This window comes from Lepisosteus platostomus, chromosome 5 (assembly GCF_059453375.1).
Source record: "Lepisosteus platostomus isolate fLepPlt1 chromosome 5, fLepPlt1.hap1, whole genome shotgun sequence".
NCBI lineage: Eukaryota > Metazoa > Chordata > Actinopteri > Semionotiformes > Lepisosteidae > Lepisosteus > Lepisosteus platostomus.
In genome coordinates, this window is record NC_142615.1 from 41977781 (window position 1) to 41997761 (window position 19981).

The 19981-nt window shown below is 42.8% G+C and overlaps 1 pseudogene; it reads right to left on the reverse strand.

Moving 5' to 3' along the window:
* Window positions 1–5547: 5547 nt before the first annotated feature.
* Window positions 5548–18878, reverse strand: LOC148666705 (antigen WC1.1-like; annotated as a pseudogene).
* Between the last annotated feature and the right edge of the window lie 1103 nt (window positions 18879–19981).

Sequence of the window (19981 nt, forward strand, 5' to 3'; positions counted from 1 at the left end):
TCGTTTTCTTGCCAACTGGCAGTATTTCTCCTGCACCGATAAGCAAGATTTCTATTTCATATTTCACAAATTGTTTGAATTTCTCGAAAAACAAGTGGTTCCAAGATAGGAAATAAATACTTGCATTTAACAAAATCAAGCCCTATGTGATTGTCCTTAATGAAACATTCTGTATGACAAGACAGGAAAAAAGGCACCTCAGGATTTTGGACACAGGATCTCATTTACTTTTTAACAGTTTCAATAAGACCGATCAAAATTGTTGCCCTGCTTTTTGTCTAAATACACAAGCTCTTTAAGTCATTTGTCGGAAATAAACTGCATGAAATTCGCTAAAGCAACAAAAGGCAAGCGCCACAAAGAGGACAAACATTTGAGTTTATGGTGCAATATTATCTCGTGTCTTTAAAATAACTTTAAACGCAGTTTGTTTGTCTCTGTGGCTCTAAGGCTTTCTTATTTAGCTGTACTGTTTTCTTTTACATATTGTAAAAAAGTCGCTAAATCATACGAACCATAAAAATTCCAATTGTAAACAAATGACCATTCATATTCCTGAATTTTAAACCCATGGAGTATTCATACCTTGTCTTAGTATTTGTGAATTTTACAGAGCTCCTTTTCAAAAACTGTCTGCAGTCTTGTTAACGTTTTTTTTTTTTACATTTTGTTACATATTATTAGCATTTTAATGTCTTTTTAAATTATTTGTAATCTCTAAACCACCGTCACCCAGGCGGACTGGGTTCGACTTGTGGTATAGGAGCGCGTCTGTTCCCTTTTGGATTTCAAACGAGCAGCTCAGCGCAGAAGAGAGCCCCATAAAACAGCATGCGGAGTGCAAAAACGTGTAATAATAGTTATCGCTTTGGTGTGTTAAGAGAGATACATTGCGCAAGGAGGGGTGACTGGCAGAGAGTGCTGACCTTCAAAAAAAGGACTCGTCTCTGTAAATATATTTCCACATCTTGAAGAGGAGGTTATCCCCATTTCTCTAGTCGGAACTCCTCTATTGCTAGAGAGCTGTAGAATGTGGAGTCTCCAATCCTGCTCTGGGAGTGGGGTGTACCGTCGTTTCCGTAGCGCGGTGGTTATTACGTTCACCACGTTTCTTTGGCCTTCTGACAGGCATGTTTTTTTTTTAAGAAACTACCGTATAAAAAATAGAAAGGAACTAAGCTACCAATAATGGTTGCGATAATAAACAATATTTTGCTGAAGCAATTTCATACTATAATGTGGCACGTATTAACTGCGTTTATCTGTCCTAGTGTCTGGTGAAAATACATTGAGAGCAGAGTCCTTGATTCATCTACTAAAGCAAGGAAAGAGATTTGCTTCTTGATAATCTTTAGCTGGACCAAATACATGCATTGCTATTTAGTGCTAGGTACCTTAAGGTGATTAAAGATGAGCGGAACCTTGTGTAAGAAAATGATATACACTGTGCCCAACATGGGGCTGGAAACCACGACGCTGGGATTAAGAGTCTCAGGCTCTACCGATTGAGTTAGTCAGACGCTGATGCCTGACTGGTTCTAATGTCGTCACTTTGAAGAGGTAGCTGGCTTATAATTATGTGGTGATCAGGATTCTAGTGTCTCTCACGGTGTGGTGTGTTGACTATTCAAAACAGAGCAAATGTCAGTAGTCATTGAAATTAATGGTTGTTATCAAAAGCGCTTAATTGATTCTCACAGTAAAAGATACGCATATAACGTGGGAAGGTCCTCATTGTGTTTTCTGTGTCCGATACTGGCAAAATACCAAGAGGCAGCAGGCAATACGAGAAATAAATTTTAAATACCGAAAGTATTACCCGGGTCACCCTGGTGAAATCGAAGAATACTAACCGCTAGACCATACGGGAGCATGCTGCCTCGTCATTTTGTGCATAACGCAGGCAAAGTGTAATTTCTGTCGCTACAGCGCACTTGTAAGAGAGCTAGCTGGCACCCAGAGCGCTTACTGAGAGTCAGTTGAAGTACAATGTCAGGATTTTCCGGTTTTCTGAAGAGATGAGATAATGAGATCACAGCCGTTTCTACGCAGGAATGAGACAGCATGTGTGTAACGAACAGTTCTTTCCGGACCCCATGCGGACGACACAATCCGAAGAAGTGGGAAACACTAGGAAAAGGTCATGCAGGGATACGGGGCTGAAAACAGGGGGGCGTGCCCAAAGTGCGCTGGTGCACGGGGAAGGTGTGGCTGAGGCAAACAATCCAGAAGTAATCCATAGATGGAATCCAAAAACACAAGAATAAGTCCATAGCCCGGTGATCCATCCTAACAAGGAATTAAAACCATGAACCGGGTTGGAACTGGCGGACAGGGAACGGGAACAGAGATTAAAACCTTAACGGGACCAGGCGCTTCCAGGTCCCAGACTCGCACGGTGTGGAAACCAGATGCAGAGCCAGGATGAACGTCAGCGCCTGGCTTTTAAGGTGGTCTGGGAAAAGGGGTCAGGTGCACAGAATTAAGTCTAAAGTGAAAGGGCTGGAGCACCCTTAAGGAGGGGGGACTATAATCATGACAATGTGTACAGTATGTTGGAAATCTTAGTAACGTGCAAAAATAATAAAACGGTAAATATTTTTGTACAACATACCTTTAAATAGGTGTAACTGAATATCAATGGTGTAGCGAAAGATTTAAAGCACACCTGATAAAAAGTGATATACTAACAGTATGTTAAAAAAAACTCAGCATAATTAAATACGGTAAAAAAGTTTAAAATGAATGATCATTTTCTTATCATGGGTGTTGTTTGTGTTTCATGCAATTTATATTAAAAACAATCATTTAGAAATACATTCAAAAGACAATATTTTTATAAAAATATATATTTTTAAAAAGTCAGCAGAATGCACAAAACAATAAAGTGATGTAACAGAAAATGGTCACACAATTTGTAAAAACATTTTTTTAAAAGCTCTAATATTCACAAATACTAATACAAAGTATAAATATTCAGTGGGTTTAAAATTCAGGATTATGAATGCTCAATTGCTTACAATGGGTGTTTGTGTTCTATACCTGAACCGATAGAAACACCTATTTCTCTACAAGACATAGAAATAATGACTTAGTAAAACAGAGCACTTTTGCTGGAACATCATTTAATCAAAGAATTTGATCGCTTGAAGATGGGCACACATGTCTTTTTCCATGGCTTGTCACACTGTCATTCCATGAACCCATTCCAGCTTCTCAAAGCAAAACGTCTACTTTTTACTACTATAAGAACAGTGATGCACAAGAAATATTTAGTTATCTAAAATATTGTAATAACAACAGGGAGCTATTGGCCTGACACAGTATATCCAGGTGGATGCTGCTATATAAGTGTAAGCAATTATTATTATTATTATTATTATAAACAACACAAACCTTCTGCCTTACTGTATGCACTTCTCCAGGACCAATTTCAGCACACGATGATCCTCGATCAAACGAGAACTTTAATTTATATCACATTGGCTTCTGGAAAAGCAGTTGATTTGACATCACATTTGCCGCAACACACTTCGTCCTCACTTTGAGTGTAATCTTGGGATTTGAGCACAGAAGTGAGACACACCCCACCCCATAAAGGACTTGAGACCCAAATTCCTTCCTTAAAAGACTAATAAACTTCCACTCAGACGCACTTTTTATATCTAAGTTCTCTGATTGACTATCTTCACCTGGGTATTGAGCCAATCATCTGGTCCTGAGACTTAATAGGCTGGATTTGAGCGTCTTTCCAAAGGATTATTTGAAAGCCTCACTTATGTAAATAGTGACACTCTATCTTTTCTTCACATATGAGATTTTAAATATTTGAGCACTTTCCTCTTCACCTGCAACACACTCATCTATCTATAGTAAGTGGTATCTTTGCATCATATTTCACCATGGAAAGAAAGATCAAAGGGTTTTGGCAGAAGAGAAGGAGCTCTCCTGGCCCGTATAGGAACAAGCAACCTTGGTGTTATTAGCACCACACTCTAACCAACTGAGCTAACCGGCCATACAGAAGAAAGTGGTCTCTGTGCAGCATAAAAATTTAATTTAGAGATTTTTTTTTCTACTCTGAATTGAAACCCTCCCAATTAAGTGTGTGGGCTCTCTGGAAGTGGACAAAATGGTTTTATAATTGATTTTCTATCTATTTTTCTATCCTTCTAGGAAGAGGGCATGATTGCTCACTGTGCGGCATAGAAGGTGTTTTAGAGCTTATTTTACTAAGAATTGAAACTCTTGCAAATACGTGTCCTTACTTCCTGTAAGTGGATACAAGTGGTCTGAGTTGCTTTATTGTGAAGTGACTGGAACAATAAAAAAAGAAATGGACACAAAACTGGAGATGTCAGGTCAGTGGGGTGACTTGTATGAAGTCAGTCTTTAACTTCCTCACTGGTGAGAATATAGTGGAGAGATGCAGATTGAAGTGGGAAAGACTTTCTGTGATGTAGCGACAGGATTCTTTACTGGAAACTGAACTGTTATTGTCTGGTTTTGGTGCTAAAAACATCTGTAAATAACAGTAACAGGACTGAAAACAACATTTCAAACACAATTACTGTATCAGTATTATAGAACTCAAATAATTCAATAATATTTTGCATATTTTTTTTATAGTGTTGATATGTAGTAATACATTCTGTTAATAATTGCTCATTTCATTTAATTTGGAAAATTCCCTTTCCTCCCAAAACCAGGCAACCTAACATAAAAGGTTAAATACATTGTTAAAGATCCAGAGTGAAAGTAAATAGAATATTGTTTTACACAATCTCTTAGTGTTTCACAAATTATATTTATTTTACAGGTGGCACCGTGGTTAACATTGCTACCATGCAGTGCTGGAGCTCTGTGTTTCATTCCTGACCTGTGCGCTATCTGTGTGGAGTTTGTAAGTTGTCCCCCATGTTTGCATAAGTTTCCTCCAGGTGCTCCAGTTTCCTCCTAAACTACTAAAACATTCTGATATTATTTTAGGAAGTGAGCTTAAAAGGCTCATTCTTTCATGATCATGAGTTTTGTAATGTCAGTTTGTCACACCTATCAAAGTGTGTATTGTTTGAGCAAACTCTTAACTCTCCTGTGTTCCTGTCATTTGAATCCAGATGCTTTAGTAGATGTCTGTAGTTATAACATTTCTGAAGTTTTAGATTTTGGGATTCTGTGCCTTCTTGTAGGGAAATTTTAATACCAGGTTGTCTCATGTTGTGTCTGGTTTTGTCTACAGTGTCCTTTGTGTAGATCAATTTATATGACTAAGTTGATAAACATTTACATTTCCTCTTCCTGTGAGGTGGATATTATCATTGTGAGTGGCCAAGGGCTCCTTAATTTTTTATTGATACTTTTAATATCATACATTAGAAATAACACGCAGATAAAAATGGTTTTAAAAAGTTTATTGCAAAACATCTTTTTAATAACATTTATAAAAAAAATGTTACCATCAAAAGTGGTACAATCAGAATTGTACATCAATGAATGGTTTTATTTCTAATTTCTAAAACATCAAAATATAAAAAGAAGAAAGACTGAGCAGAATTGGGATGTTCAAGCCTCCCTTTTCTAAAACACAAGCTGCAGGTGCTGTAGACACAGACACCGAGGACAGTGTGGAAACAGTGGAGTGAAGTGGACTCAGGTCACAGACAGTGTCAGTGTAGAAACAGTGGAGTGAAGTGGACTCAGGTCACAGACAGTGTCAGACAGTCTCAGTGCTCAGAGCTGCTCAAAGACTGTGTGCCTCTGTTGGTGAAGCTCTTCTGTGTCTAGACCTGCAGGAGGAGCTTCTCCCAGACAGCCCTGTCAGTCTCACAGCACCCATCCTCTCCCTGAGACTCGTCCCCAACATCATCGTAGTCAGCCCTGTCAGGGGCAGAGACTCCTTCTTCAGAGGGCAGTGTGGGCAAGACCCTGTCCACTCCAGGGCCAGTGTGAGGGACACCTGAAACAGAGACACAGAGTCAGAGACAGGCAGTGGACAACTGATGGACAGGGACGACACTCTAAGCTGATATTTTTGGTTTAGCAAGTCATTAAAATTGGACCCATCAATTTTTAATCACGGGTACAGTATGCATTTTTTTTAATTGTATATGTGTGATTTTAAAATCTATAGGAATTAATTGCCTATAAACAATGCTAGAAATAGATAGTATCACAAAATTAATACTTGAAATACGGTTTGTCAAATGAATCAGGTATTGAAATAATATTACAAATTACAAATAGGGGTTATGAACATGGTGAATATCAGAAATGACAGAGTAGATAAATTAATAATTAAAAAAATGAAAGCCCCCACTTTGTAAAAATTGTTAAAATTTTGCTAAGAATATACCCAAGCTTTTGGTATAGTTAAAGGCAGATTAGTTCTTTGTTCTTTGGTACAGCTTTGGGAAAACAAGTAATATTTCAGACACAATGAGTTAAATATTTGTTAACAATGACAATACTCCCACTAAACAACACACAGAATAAACGTACAGCACACATGAATTGTACAAATTTACTAACAAGGTGTTTTAGGCAACTACTTCCTAACCACCCAGAGAAACTACAAAGTGTCACCAAGTATTTATCTTTTACAGAACACCTACACAGGCCAAAAGAAGAGATATACAGTAGCCACTTTTTAAAAATCAAACAGAATATGACCTACAGTTAAATGTCTCTCTTTATGAACCTGGATGCTACAAAATCAATATACAGAACAGTTGTTACAATCATTTAGTCAAAAGCCTTGAATAGGACATTTTTTAAATCAAATTGTATTTTTTAGGAAGAGTTGATGGTTCAGTGCAGATTTCACTTATGCTTATGAAGTTCCAGTGCTCTAAAACCACAGTGAAGAAATACTTTGACAGTATTTTCTGGACTTCTTTTTGCAGTCAGAGAACAGAATTCCTGGTCTTGGGGAATCCAGAGCTTTGCTCTGCCCAGACCTCACTCTCTCATAATAGATCAGCAGCTGATCAACCTCAAACATCTGATTGGCTGGGTATGTCAGTATTTGGGTTTCAATGAGACTCTGATCTATGAAGTCTAACCTTGTACCAGTACAGTCTCTCAGCCTGTACTGGCGAATATTGATCCCAAAATGCCTGATGCCCCCTTATCTTGAATGAGAGTGGCACTGACATGGATTACTGGGAGTCACCTTCCCCATTCCTGAACCACCTTGCCCACACTGAGCCCCCTTGCTGTAGCCCCCTTTACCTGAAGCGGGGTCTCCCTCACTGTCCCCCACATGACTGTACCCAGATTGTGTATCATCAAAGAGGAGTCTCCCTGTGAACAGAAGAGCAGGTCAGTAATGTCTCTGTCATTCTGACACAGACTGGCCTGTCAGATACCTCTTCTCTTCCAGTTAGTGTTTATTTACAGATGTGAAATTAGGTTGAGACTCATTTCTAAAGACAAAGGTTAGTACAGGCTGGTACAGGGGGTACTCATGAATCTTATTTATAATAACTCACCTGACACAGTGTCTGGATTCTGGGGCACAGTGATGGCATCATCATAGTACCCTGGAGCCTCTTCTTTTACAAGGGACATCAACTCTCCTAAAACACACAGAGCACAGCGTCACTGTCACTCATCAGAACACTGACTCATCTAAAGCGCAGGACTGCTGGAGCTCATCAGAACACACTGTTTAATTAAACATCATGTTACAACTAACATGATTTCCTCTACTATTCATTTCTGCCATAAATTTAAAATTAATCCTAGATTTTGAATTAAGATGTTGAGGGACAATAGGGCAGTGACGTATGAATATATTTGGACAGAGAGCAGTGATGTGAGCCCTATAATCCAGACTCAGTGTGATGTGCTGTGCAGTGCACAGTGAGAGGAGAGAGTCAGACTCACTGGGATTGGTACAGGGTTTCTCTATGGGACTGGACTGAAATAACTCACCTGACAAGGCATCTGGGCTCTGAGGTACAGTTACAGCATCATCATAGTACTCTGGGGCCTCTTCTGTCACAGGGGACATCTTCTCTCCTGAACCACAAAGAGCACAGATTCAGTGACACATATCAGAGCACTGAGTCATCTAGAGCACCGGACTGCTGGAGCTCCTCAGAACACACTGATTAACTGAATATCACAAAGGAACTAAAACTCCAGACAAGTACAGGAGATCAGGGAACCTGATTTCTAATCCTGTTCACTTCAGTGATATATTTAAAACAATTCCTAAATTTTAAAATAAGATGTTGAAGGACAGCAGGGGAGAGAAAGGTTGGTTGTATTTGGAGAGAGTGGTGATGTGGACACTCTGAGCAACTGAAGAGGAGCTGGACACTGGCAGCACAGTGACCCAGACTGCGTGTGCAGGGCTGAGATCACAGAGAGAGAGAGAGTCAGATTCATGAGACAGGTGCAGAATAACACAGACTCCATATTCAGTGGCTGAGATCAAAGAGAGAGTCAGACTCACTGAGATTGGTGCAGAGTTTCCCCATTTGACTGGACTGAAGTAACCCACCTGACAAAGTATCTGGGGTTTGAGGTACAGTTACTGCATCATCATAGTACTCTGGGATCTCTTCTTTCAGAGAGGGTATCGAGTCTCCTGAACCACACAGAGAGACAGAGAATTTACACTTCTGGACTCAGACTTACTTTGACCATAGAGCTGCAAAGTTACTGTAAAGTGTGATTTTAAATGTTTTGTGGTGTATAGTTAAGCCAAAACTCTAGGATTGCTGATTAATCTGATCTGAAAGGCAGTTTTTACAGCATGCTGTTCCCCAGTCTCCTTTTCTATCAAAACCAATTAGAGCAGCACCCTGTTTACCACCCCAGTATTGACCAGGTCTAGTTTTGCTCAGCATCTATGATTTGCTGAGATAAGGCTAGTGTGAGGCAACACTGAAGAGCTGGCTTTATAAGGTATCAAACACATGTGGTTATATTTATATAATTAAGGATTTTCTACATAAGTTCTCTAAATAGCATCCTGGTTTGAGGTGAGAGTGAGTACTGGACTGAAGACCTCCCACTCCCACACTGAGCACCCTGACTCCATTTCCCTTACCTGGTACTGGGTCTCCCTCACTGTCCTCCACATCATCATATCCAGAGGGCAGCTCATCAGAGAGGAATCTCCCTGTGAACAGATCAGTATTACCTGCAGTCAGACAGCAGCCTCACTGTCCTCTACTGGAAGAGAAGCCAGGGTGTGAGTTTGTGTTTATAAGGCAGATCCAGATTCATGCTGTGTTGATTTTCTTCACTTAGTTTGACACCAGTTGAGAAAAAACACTACAGGTTTAAGACTAAAAAATACTATTTTTGTCAGAAACCAGTTGAGTGAGATTTTCTACAAGTGTAAGTCCTCAGATTTTCCTCATAGGTTAGAGATCAATCATACCTGAAGACTCTCTCCACTCACCTCTCCTGGGGGCACTGTAGGTTCCCTCTCTGGCCAGTTTGTACTCTATTTCCTCGTAGACGGCATCATGATAGGGGGTGAGTGCTCCCTTAGATAGGGCTGTATGAGGAAAGAGACACTCAGGGTTAACATGCAGGGAGCAGAGTTCAAGATCAAACATTGACTACTAAACCTTCTTTGGACATTTGAGCACATAAATGTTATGCTTCTGGATCTGCAAATTTCCTCATATCTCCATCCTAAGTTGTTGATAATCTTTCTTAAACTTCAGCTGTATTTCCCTATTAAAGTTGTTCACATCCAACAAACCTTTAAATTAGACAGGTTCAGCTTGGCAATTGTGATGTTAAAGCAGCTTTAATCCTCAAGTTAATTATCAGTTCCATGTGAGTGACAGAAATGACCACTAGAGGTCACTATGTGGATGGAGAGTTCCCTCCCTACCTTTCCTCAGCTTCCTGTTCTGGATCAGCTGCCCCACTAACAGGGCCAGCACCACGAAGAGCAGAGCCCCCAGCAGCAGGAGGACCAGGAGCGAGGCAGATAGACCTCCCAGTGGCTGTGTCTGGGGTGTTGTCCTGGTTCTGCCTGAGAGAGGGGGAGATAATGGATGAACAGGGATCAGGAGAGGTGCTCTTGGGCTCATATACACTTCAACACATATCCTGTTCTCCTCCTGTTCCCATATGGGGCTATCATGGCTTCAGGGTGAACCCAAGATCAATGAAGAATAGTTAAGGATTCCCAATCTAACCCATCAGAACTGTCAATATGTACTCTTCTTCGCTTCCTACATTGGCTATGTCCCTGAACTCTACAAACCATATATTGATGACTGCGTCGGTGCCGCCACATGCTCCAACGATCAGCTTGAGTTCTTCCTGCACCATTTCACCAAGTTCCACCCATCCCTCAAATATACAGTTAACATATCTTCCACCACTCTTCCGTTTCTAGACATCCACTTGTCTATCATCTACCCCCGACTGTCCACTTCAGTTTATTACAAACCCACGGATTCACACAGCTACCTCCTGTACAGCTCATTTCACCCCAACCACACTAAAAACTTTTTCACAGTTAACTTTTTTTTTTCACAGTTCTTTAGGTTACGACGATTATGCAGCGACGACATCGTCTTCGAGAACCAAGTCCTCGAAATGTACTCATTTTTCATCAACATAGGATACCCCAGCAGTGTGATTGACAGGGCCCTTGCCCGAGCCAAAAACACCCCCCGGACCATCAACCCGATCAGGAACTCCCGCCGTAACAACCGCATTCCTTTGGTGCTTCCTTACCACCCTAACACACTTCCTATCCCCAGGACCATTAACCACAACTTTTCCATCCTACAGGATGATCCCTCCATTGGGGCCCTCTTTTCTGATCGCCCTATCATCGCATATAGCCAACCACCTAATCTGCATAACCTCCTTGTTCACAGCTCCCCTGACCGCCCTCAACAACCATCCACACCAGGCACTTTCCCTTGCAACAGAGCTCGCTGTATCACCTGCAAATACACAGCCACCACCACACTCATTCACGGCCCCTCAGGACAATTCCGGATCACCCAGACAGCATCTTGTACCTCCAGCAACCTCATTTAATGTATCTCTTGCAGTAAATGCCCATCCATCCACATTGGAGAAACAGGAAGGAGACTCGGAGACCGCTTCAGAGAACACGTCAGGGCTGTGAAGATTAAAGATCTCTCCAAGCCCATTGTTTCTCATTTCACCTCTGACGGCCACGACCACTCTAATCTCTCCGTCAGTGTTCTCAAAGACAGTTTTCCGAACTCATACATCAGAAAGACCACCGAAACTAAAATTATCCTGCAGCTAGGATCACACCTTCCCCCTTCCCTTAACGACAGACTACTGTTCTTTTAAATTTTCTCCATTCATTGGAAGTTTCATTTCACACCTCTCTGCACCCATTCTGACCTCACACCTCTTGATTGGCCTCTCTTTCTGTCCCCTGCTCCCGCCTCTCACTCCTCCTCCCTCCCAACCTTTGTTCTCCCGCTACTTTACCTTTGCCTACTGCCCTGTCTCTCTCACACCTGAAGAAGGCTCCACGGCCGAAACATTGTGTTCTCTTTCTTCTTTTTTTCAGCATGGAATAAACCTATTACTTGTTCCTTTGCGAACTGTCAATATATTGACTTTGGTTTTACAGCAGGTTGAATCCACAGTGGTCTTAATAAAAAAACTTTACATTTGTTCCTTGAGGTCAAATGTAGGATTGCAGGATGAAAGGTGTCTTGTTCGAATTAAAGACTAGTGTTCACATACACAGGGCTACAAAACATCCCAATCTTGTGACTGATGATCTTAGCTGGTTCAGTTAGATATTAAGCAGTGATAAAATATGTGTAACAGTGTATATTCTCCATCGATCTGCTACTTTGTTCATCTACAGTTCTAAGACTCTCCTCACCTGTACAGGTAACCCCTGCATCCTCCTTGTGTCGACAGTCACTCTGATTCAGTCCAGAGTGACAGCAGTCCCACAGGTGAAGCTCACTGCCTGTGCAGTTCACTTCGTCCAGCCAGATGGTGCCACTCCCTGGTCCGAATGAGGCCTCTATTGCTGCACTCACTGCATCCCCACAGCCCAGCTGTCTGCAGACCACCTGGGCATCCTGCAGGTCCCAGGAGTCGTCACAGACTGTCCCCCAGGAGCCCTCATACCGCAGCTCCACCCGGCCAGAGCAGTTAGTGCCTCCAGCCAGGCGCTGAGCCAGGGGGACTGAAAGACAACAGAAAGGTTATCAAGTCTCATTAGATCTGTGACTGTAGATGAGGGCAGAGAGGTTACTGAGTGTCTTCAGCTCAGTGACTGTAGTAGTGTCAAGGATGTCAGAGAGGACGAACCGTGGAGAGACAGGAGAGCGAAAAGACCCTATGAGTAGCGGCGAGACGGGTGTAAGCCCGGGCTCAGCTGTTCAGGGAATGCCGTATAGAAACCTATGCCCTCAGGTAGCGGACATGGGGCGACCTGGTGCTAGGCGGGTCACAGGACATCCGAACGTCAATGCTGGGCAGAATGAAAGACCCGGAAATATATAGCCCCAGAGAGAGAGAAACACCGGAAGGAGAGCAAAGAACCAGAAATGAGAGACAGGACAGAGAAGGGGCGCCAGTAGAAGTTAGTGAGGTACTGAGCGATTCTAGAAGAGAGCTGCATGGTTAGTGTTCCTCAGCTCAGGGCTGCAGTGTCTCTGACTGTTTTACACACTGAACTCACCTGGGCAGTACAGCTGAGGCTGCTCTTCCTGAGGGGCTGGAGTGCTTCTGTCAGCTTCTTTTCTAGGACCTTCAATGATTAATAATAATTATTTAATTTTAGACATGTTTGGAGATAAATTAATAAGAATTCAGTTTAAAGCTTTTGTATGTTCTAAATATGGCAAAACACTAATCCACAGAGCTGCTCAAGATAAAGACAGCTCTTCCCTCTGTACCTGAGCAGGTGATGTTAGCCACTTCCTGGTCTGTGCAGTCATTCTGACCCCAGGGGGAGGAGGGACACTGCCACAGGGTGGAGTCGTGTTGGCGACAGGAGACAAAGTCCAGCCATTTGGGATCAGGGCTCAGCCTGGAGTTTGTCTCTCTGATGGTGCCCTTCTCTCCACAGCCCAGCTGTTTACAGATCACTGCAGCTGTAGTGTCTGTCATGCTGTTGGCACAGATGCTGCCCCAGGTGCCATTGTAGTAAACCTCTGCCTGTCCTGAACAGCCTGCAGACAGCCTCAGTAGAGTATGATCTGTCAAGACAGCAGGGAAAGTCAAAGGAAACAAACCCTGACAAGACAGACCAACGTTTCATTCTGAACTGGTAAGAAACAACCAGCAAACAATGTGAACAGCAACCAGTCTCATTTCCTGTAATAATCCAGTTATAACTGACTCACGTAATGAAACAAGGACAGCTGTGCAATAACACAGTTGACATGAAGGTGACAGGAGTGAGTGGTTCTGTTCATTCAGAATCTGGACAGTGCATCACACAGAGCTTTAAAATCTGACCCAAAATGTAATTCTGATCAACTTGGCTATTCAGCAGCAGCACAACTAAGAGACTGAGGCATGAAAGTAGAACGTGTGGCTCAGGGTGTGTGGTGCTGCGCTGTGAAAGGAAAAAATATGGCTCATATGGCTTGATTTCTGTTCAAGTGGTTCATCAGTATCTGACAGGAAGATTCTTTGAACAAATCAAAATGAAATATTTGAGGCAGAAAATCATGAAAGATATTGGCCAAGACAAATACACCCAAACAGACAACAGGTCTTATTGATGTGAGAAGTTTAAAGTTTGGACCCTAGATTTTACTGGAGGACTGAGATTAATATATCCCCATTCATTAGTGGAGGGGAATTTATCTTGAGTTTCTTTCTCTCTTTATTTATTTTTGCTGGGATGTGAATATGTGCATTCACAACTGTGTCATAAATATAAATATTTATTTAAAATGAATTCTGCATCCAGCTCAGTCTTTTCCTCAACAAGATGTATTTAAGCACTCCAGATGAAAACCATATCCACAATGTGGAATTCCAGTATGTGGATTATTTTATTTAGTTAATTTACTGAACACAAGATTCTCACATTCTCACAAGTCAAACATATCTAGGCACTCTAGATGTAAGCCATATCCACAATGTGGGATTAAATAATCTGAATCATTGTAATTTTAATTATCTCCCCTACCTGAACACAGGATTCTCACATCCTCCTTGTGTCCACAGTCATGCTGTCCCCACCCTGCTGAGGGACACTCCCACAGAGACGACTTGTTCCCCAGACAGCCCAACTCGTCCAGCCAGATGGGTCCAGTTCCCTGGCTGAAGGAGGCTGGCATTGGGGCACTGAGGGCCGTCCCACACTGGAGCTGCCTGCACACCACCTGAGAGTCTGCCAGGTCCCAGGAGTCATCGCAGACTGTCCCCCAGGAGCCAGTGTGATAAACCTCCAGCCTCCCAGCACAGTCGCCTCCTGCCCCTACCAGCCTGATTGAGCGCTGGGCTAGGAGAGAGGCAGGACCTAGTCATAAAGACACATTTCCATAAATATTGCTGAAACAATCACCACCTACCTCATCCGGTCTGAGGGAGTGCCAGGCTAGGAAAGAGAAATATATCATTATACCTTGGGGTTATGTCCAATTCTGGCTTAACATTCGACCCACGTGTGCAGCATACTGTCAAAACATATTTTTTTTCACCTCAGAAATATCGCTAGACTATGCCCTATGCTATCACTAACTGTGGCTGAAAAGCTGATCAACACATTTGTGTTCTCTCAAATTGACTACTGTAATGCTCTACTCGCTGGGGTATCTATATCTACTTTGAACAAACTGCAGTATGTCCAAAATTCAGCAGCCAGAATCCTGACCAGGTCTAGTGCAAATGATCACATTACTCCTATCCTGGAGTCCTTGCACTGGCTTCCAGTCAAATTCTGTGTAGACTTTAAAATCCTCATGCTCTTCTATAAGGCTCTGCATGGCTTGACACCTCAGTACCTGTCTGAACTATTATCGCCCTACTCCCCACCTCGCAACCTTCGCTCTTCTAATTCTGGTCTCCTTACTGTCCCCCAAGTCCATCTACATTTTAAGATCAATTAAGAATATTTAAGGATTCCCAATCTATCCCATCAGGACTGTCAGTAAATCAGTGAGGAAAGAGAGGACACTAGCACAAGATCTACACTGGGAATCTGAATACACTGATATTCACCCTGAGAGAGGAGAGGAGACATAATAGCAACACTGGGAATCTGAAAAGATTGATCTTCACACTGAGAGAGGAGATGAGACACTACAGCTACAGTACACTGGGAATCTGAAGAGACACTGATCTTCACACTCAAGGAGGAGAGGAGACACTACAGCTACACTGGGAATCTGAAGAGACAGAAAGACAGGAGTTATCAATGACAAGGAGGATTTCTGTTCACCTGTAGCTGTTGCTGGACTGGCTGTTGTCTTTGACAAACCTGTAAAAGAGATAGGAGAACTGTCATTATTTTGCCTTTGGTTTTATAGCAGGTTGAATCCAGAGTGGTCTTAATAATAAAAAAAAATATTTACGTTTGTTCCTTGAGGTCAAATCTAGGATTGCAGGATGAATAGTGTCTTGTTCAGAATTAAAGCCTAGTGCTGTTCACACACACAGGACCACAAAACATCCCAATCTTGTGACTGATGATCTTAGTCGGTTCAGTTAGATATTAAGCAGTGAAAGAGTATTGGGTAACATCAGTCTAACTTCTCCATGATCTGCTACCTTGTTCATCTACAATTCTAAGACTCTCCTCACCTGTACAGGTAACCCCTGCATCCTCCTTGTGTCGACAGTCGCTCTGATTCAGTCCAGAGTGACAGCAGTCCCACAGGTGAAGCTCACTGCCTGTGCAGTTCACCTCGTCCAGCCAGATGGTGCCGTTTCATGGTCCGAATGAGGCCTCTATTGCTGCACTCACTGCGTCCCCACAGCCCAGCTGTCTGCAGACCACCTGGGCATCCTGCAGGTCCCAGGAGTCGTCACAGACTGTCCCCCAGGAGCCCTCATACCGCAGCTCCACCCTGCCTGAGCAGTTAGTGTCTCCTGCCAGGCGCAGAGCCAGTGGGACTGAAAGACAACAGAAAGGTTACTGAGTGTCTTCAGCTCAGTGACTGTAGTAGAGGTTAGTGAGGTATTGAGTGGCTCTAGAAGAGAGCTGTATGGTTACTGTTCCTCACCTCAGGGCTGCAGTGTCTCTGACTGTTTTACACACTGAACTCACCTGGGCAGTACAGCTGAGGTTGCTGTTCCTGAGGGGCTGGAGTGCTTCTGTCAGCTTCTTTTCTAGAACCTTCAAAGATTAATAATCATATAAAAACATTATTATTATAAAATGAAGAACAATGACATTGATTTCATTTTTATACGTTTGGATATACATTGATAATAATTTAGTTGAAAGCTCTTATTCTGTTCTGAACATGGCAAAACACTAATCTGCTGAGCTTCTCAAGATATAGACATGTCGAGAATGCTCATGACCAGACAATCACTGCAGAGCTGCTCAAGAGGAAGATAGCATCACTCTTCACTTTCTACCTGAGCAGGTGATCTCAGCTACTTCCCTGTCTTCACACTCATTCTGACCCCAAGGGGAGGAGGGACACTGCCACAGGGTGGAGTCATGTTTGCGACAGGAGACAAAGTCCAGCCATCTGGGATCAGTGCTCAGCCTGGAGTTTGTCTCTCTGATGGTTCCCTTGTCTCCACAGCCCAGCTGTTTACAGATCACTGCAGCTGTGGAGTCAGTCATGCCGTTCTGACACACACTGCCCCAGGTGCCATTGTAGTAAACCTCTGCCTGTCCTGAACAGCCTGCAGACAGTCTCAGGAGAGTGTGATCTGTCAAGACAGCAGGGAAAGTCAAAGGAAACAAACCCTGACAAGACAGCCCAATGTTTCATTCTGAACTGGTAAGAAACAACTAGCAATGAAATGAAATGAACATGTAATGAAACAATGACAGCTGTACAATAACACAGTTGACATGAAGGTGACGGGCAGGACTGTGTGGTTCTGGTCATTCAGAATCTGGACAGTGCATCACACAGAGCTTTAAAATCCCATTACATGATCAGGTTCTGATCCAAAACGTCATTCTGATCAGCTTGGCTATTCAGCAGCAGCACAACTAAGAGACTGAGTATGAAAGTAGAACGCGTGGTTCAAGGTGAGCGGTGCAGCGCTGTGAGTGGAGAAAACGTGGCTCAGGGTGACATTTACACCAAGTGGTTCATCAGGATCTGACAGGAAGATTCTTGGAACAAATCAAAATGAAACATTTGAGGCAGAAAATCATGAAATATAATGGCCAAGACAAATACACCCAAACAGACAACAGGTCTTATTGATGTGAGAAGTTTAAAGTTTGGACCCAAGAGTTTACTGGAGGACTGAGATGAATATCTCCATTCACTAGTGGAGGGGAATTTATCTTGAGTGCCAGAGTTTCTTTCTCTCTTTATTTATTTTCGCTGGGATGTGAATATGTGCATTCCCAGCTGTATCATCAATATAAACACCTGAAGAAGGCTCCACCGCCGAAACGTTGTGTTTTCTCTCTTCTTTTTTTCAGCATGGAATAAACCTATTACTTGTTCCTTTGCAGTCTACGCATGCTGACGCAGCTACCCACCTGAACTCATCAATATAAATATTTATTTTAAAATTAATTCTGCATCCAGCTCAGTCTTTTCCTCAACAAGATGTATTTAAGCACTCCAGATGCAAACCATATCCACAATGTGGAATTCCAGTATGTGGATTATTTTATTTGGTTAACTTACTGAACACAATATTCTCACATCCTCACAAGTCAAACACATCTAGGTACTCTAAATGAAAGCCTTATCCACAATGTGGGATTAAAGAATATGAATCATTGTAATTTTAATTATCTCCCCTACCTGAACACAGGATTCTCACATCCTCCTTGTGTCCACAGTCATGGTGTCCCCACCATGCTGAGGGACACTCCCCCAGGGACGACTCATTCCCCAGACAGCCCACCTCGTCCAGCCAGATGGGTCCAGTTCCCTGGCTGAAGGAGGCCGGCACTGGGGCACTGAGGACCGTCCCACACTGGAGCTGCCTGCACACCACCTGAGAGTCTGCCAGGTCCCAGGAGTCATCACAGACTGTCCCCCAGGAGCCACTGTGATAAACCTCCAGCCTCCCAGCACAGTCACCTCCTGCACCAACCAGCCTGAGGGACAGCTGATCTAGGAGCAGAGAATTAGAGGTTAGGGGTCAGAGGTCAGTGCAGTACTAAGAGATCACCATGACCTGCTGTTACATGTTGAAGATTATCTCGGTCAACTAGGCACAGCAGATACAGTTCAAGTACAATGTTTCTTGACTTTTGATTAATTTAATATATACTTATTGTAACAGATTGTTCATAAGCAGTATACCAGGTAAGTTACTTTTCTGACCCACTGCTGGGCACAGAGACAATAGCTCCACCGGTGACAAATTGCAGTATTCAGATAGATGCGTTTGCTGTAGATCCGAAAGACCCTAGTGTGTTTGTGACACACAGAAAAAACTGCACACACACAGCTGTTGCCTCACTGACTGATCTGGGATTCCACTGAGCAACAGAGACATCAACACACACTGAGAGCCCTGGAGATACAGAACAGGGGATAATTCATACCTGGTGTTTTGGAAAAGGGAACAGCTGAAGAAGGGAAACCTGTGAAACAAACAGAGAGAGAGAAAACAGACTGTGAACCGTGTGTGAGAGGTGCAGTTTAGCACCAGAAATGAAACTAGAATTAAAACAGCACTGATGTGATTAAGACAGTCTTCAATCTCTCTTTACCTGCTCCAGGTGTATCTCTGAACTTGAACTTGAACTTGAACTTTATTGCCATATGTAACCGGTACTGGTACAATGGAATTCTTACTTACAGAAAGTCTCTCGATTGTAAAACAAGTGTAAAAACAAAACAAAGTGCAAACAGTGCATCAAGACAATGTGCAAACAATAGACAATGTGCAAGTAAACATGCAGGCAGTTTGAATGTAAACAATACAGACATGTAAACAATGACTGGAGACGTACAATAAATAAATTACAATGAGGTAGATGGTGATGGTGTGGGTGTGGTCCGAGGGGGATGGCTAAATGTGTTCGCCAGTCTCACTGCTTGTGGATAGAAGCTATTGAAGAATCTAGTGGTAAGTGTCCGTATGCTCTTATATCTCTTGCCTGAGGGCAGTGGGGTGAAGAGCTCATGCCCGGGGTGGTGACTGTCCTCTGTGATGGCCAGAATTCTACCACGGCAGCGGTCCTCGTAGAGCTGTTTAATCTCGGTGAGACCGCAGCCAATGATCTTCTGGGCCATATTGACCATTCTCTGCAGTGCCTTTCTTTCTCGCGAAGAGGTGTTGCCATACCACACGGTGATCCCGTTGGTGAGGACGCTCTCGATAGTGCAGCGGTAGAAGTTCACCAACACATGTATTGGCATCCCCCATCGCTTGAGGCACCTTAAGAAATAAAGGCGCTGCTGAGCCTTCTTCATGATAGAGTCAGTGTTCACAGTCCAGGTTAGATCTTTAGAGATGTGAATTCCCAAAAACCTAAAGCTGGTGACTGTTTCCACTTCCGTTCCATCAATACTGAGTGGGCTGTGAGTGTGTGGCCTGTGTCTCCGAAAGACTCTGGTCATATTTGAGTCTGTAAAACAGAAGAAAGGAGCTCATTTCTGGCCACAGGAGTGATGTTTCACCAGTGCAGGGTCAGCTGTGTGTGGGGCTCAACTGTACATAACATCTGTAATTATTGACTTTCTGAGACTCACTTTTTTTTCAGCCTCCTGTTAAATAGGGCTCCATTAATTAAACTAATTAAACAGTTCAGGTGTTAATTACGGGATACTGAGATCCAATACTTTCTTTCATTTTTAGGACAGTGATCTCAATATAAATGTAAAACAGATTTTTGTCCACAGTGAATTGTTGTACCTAATCA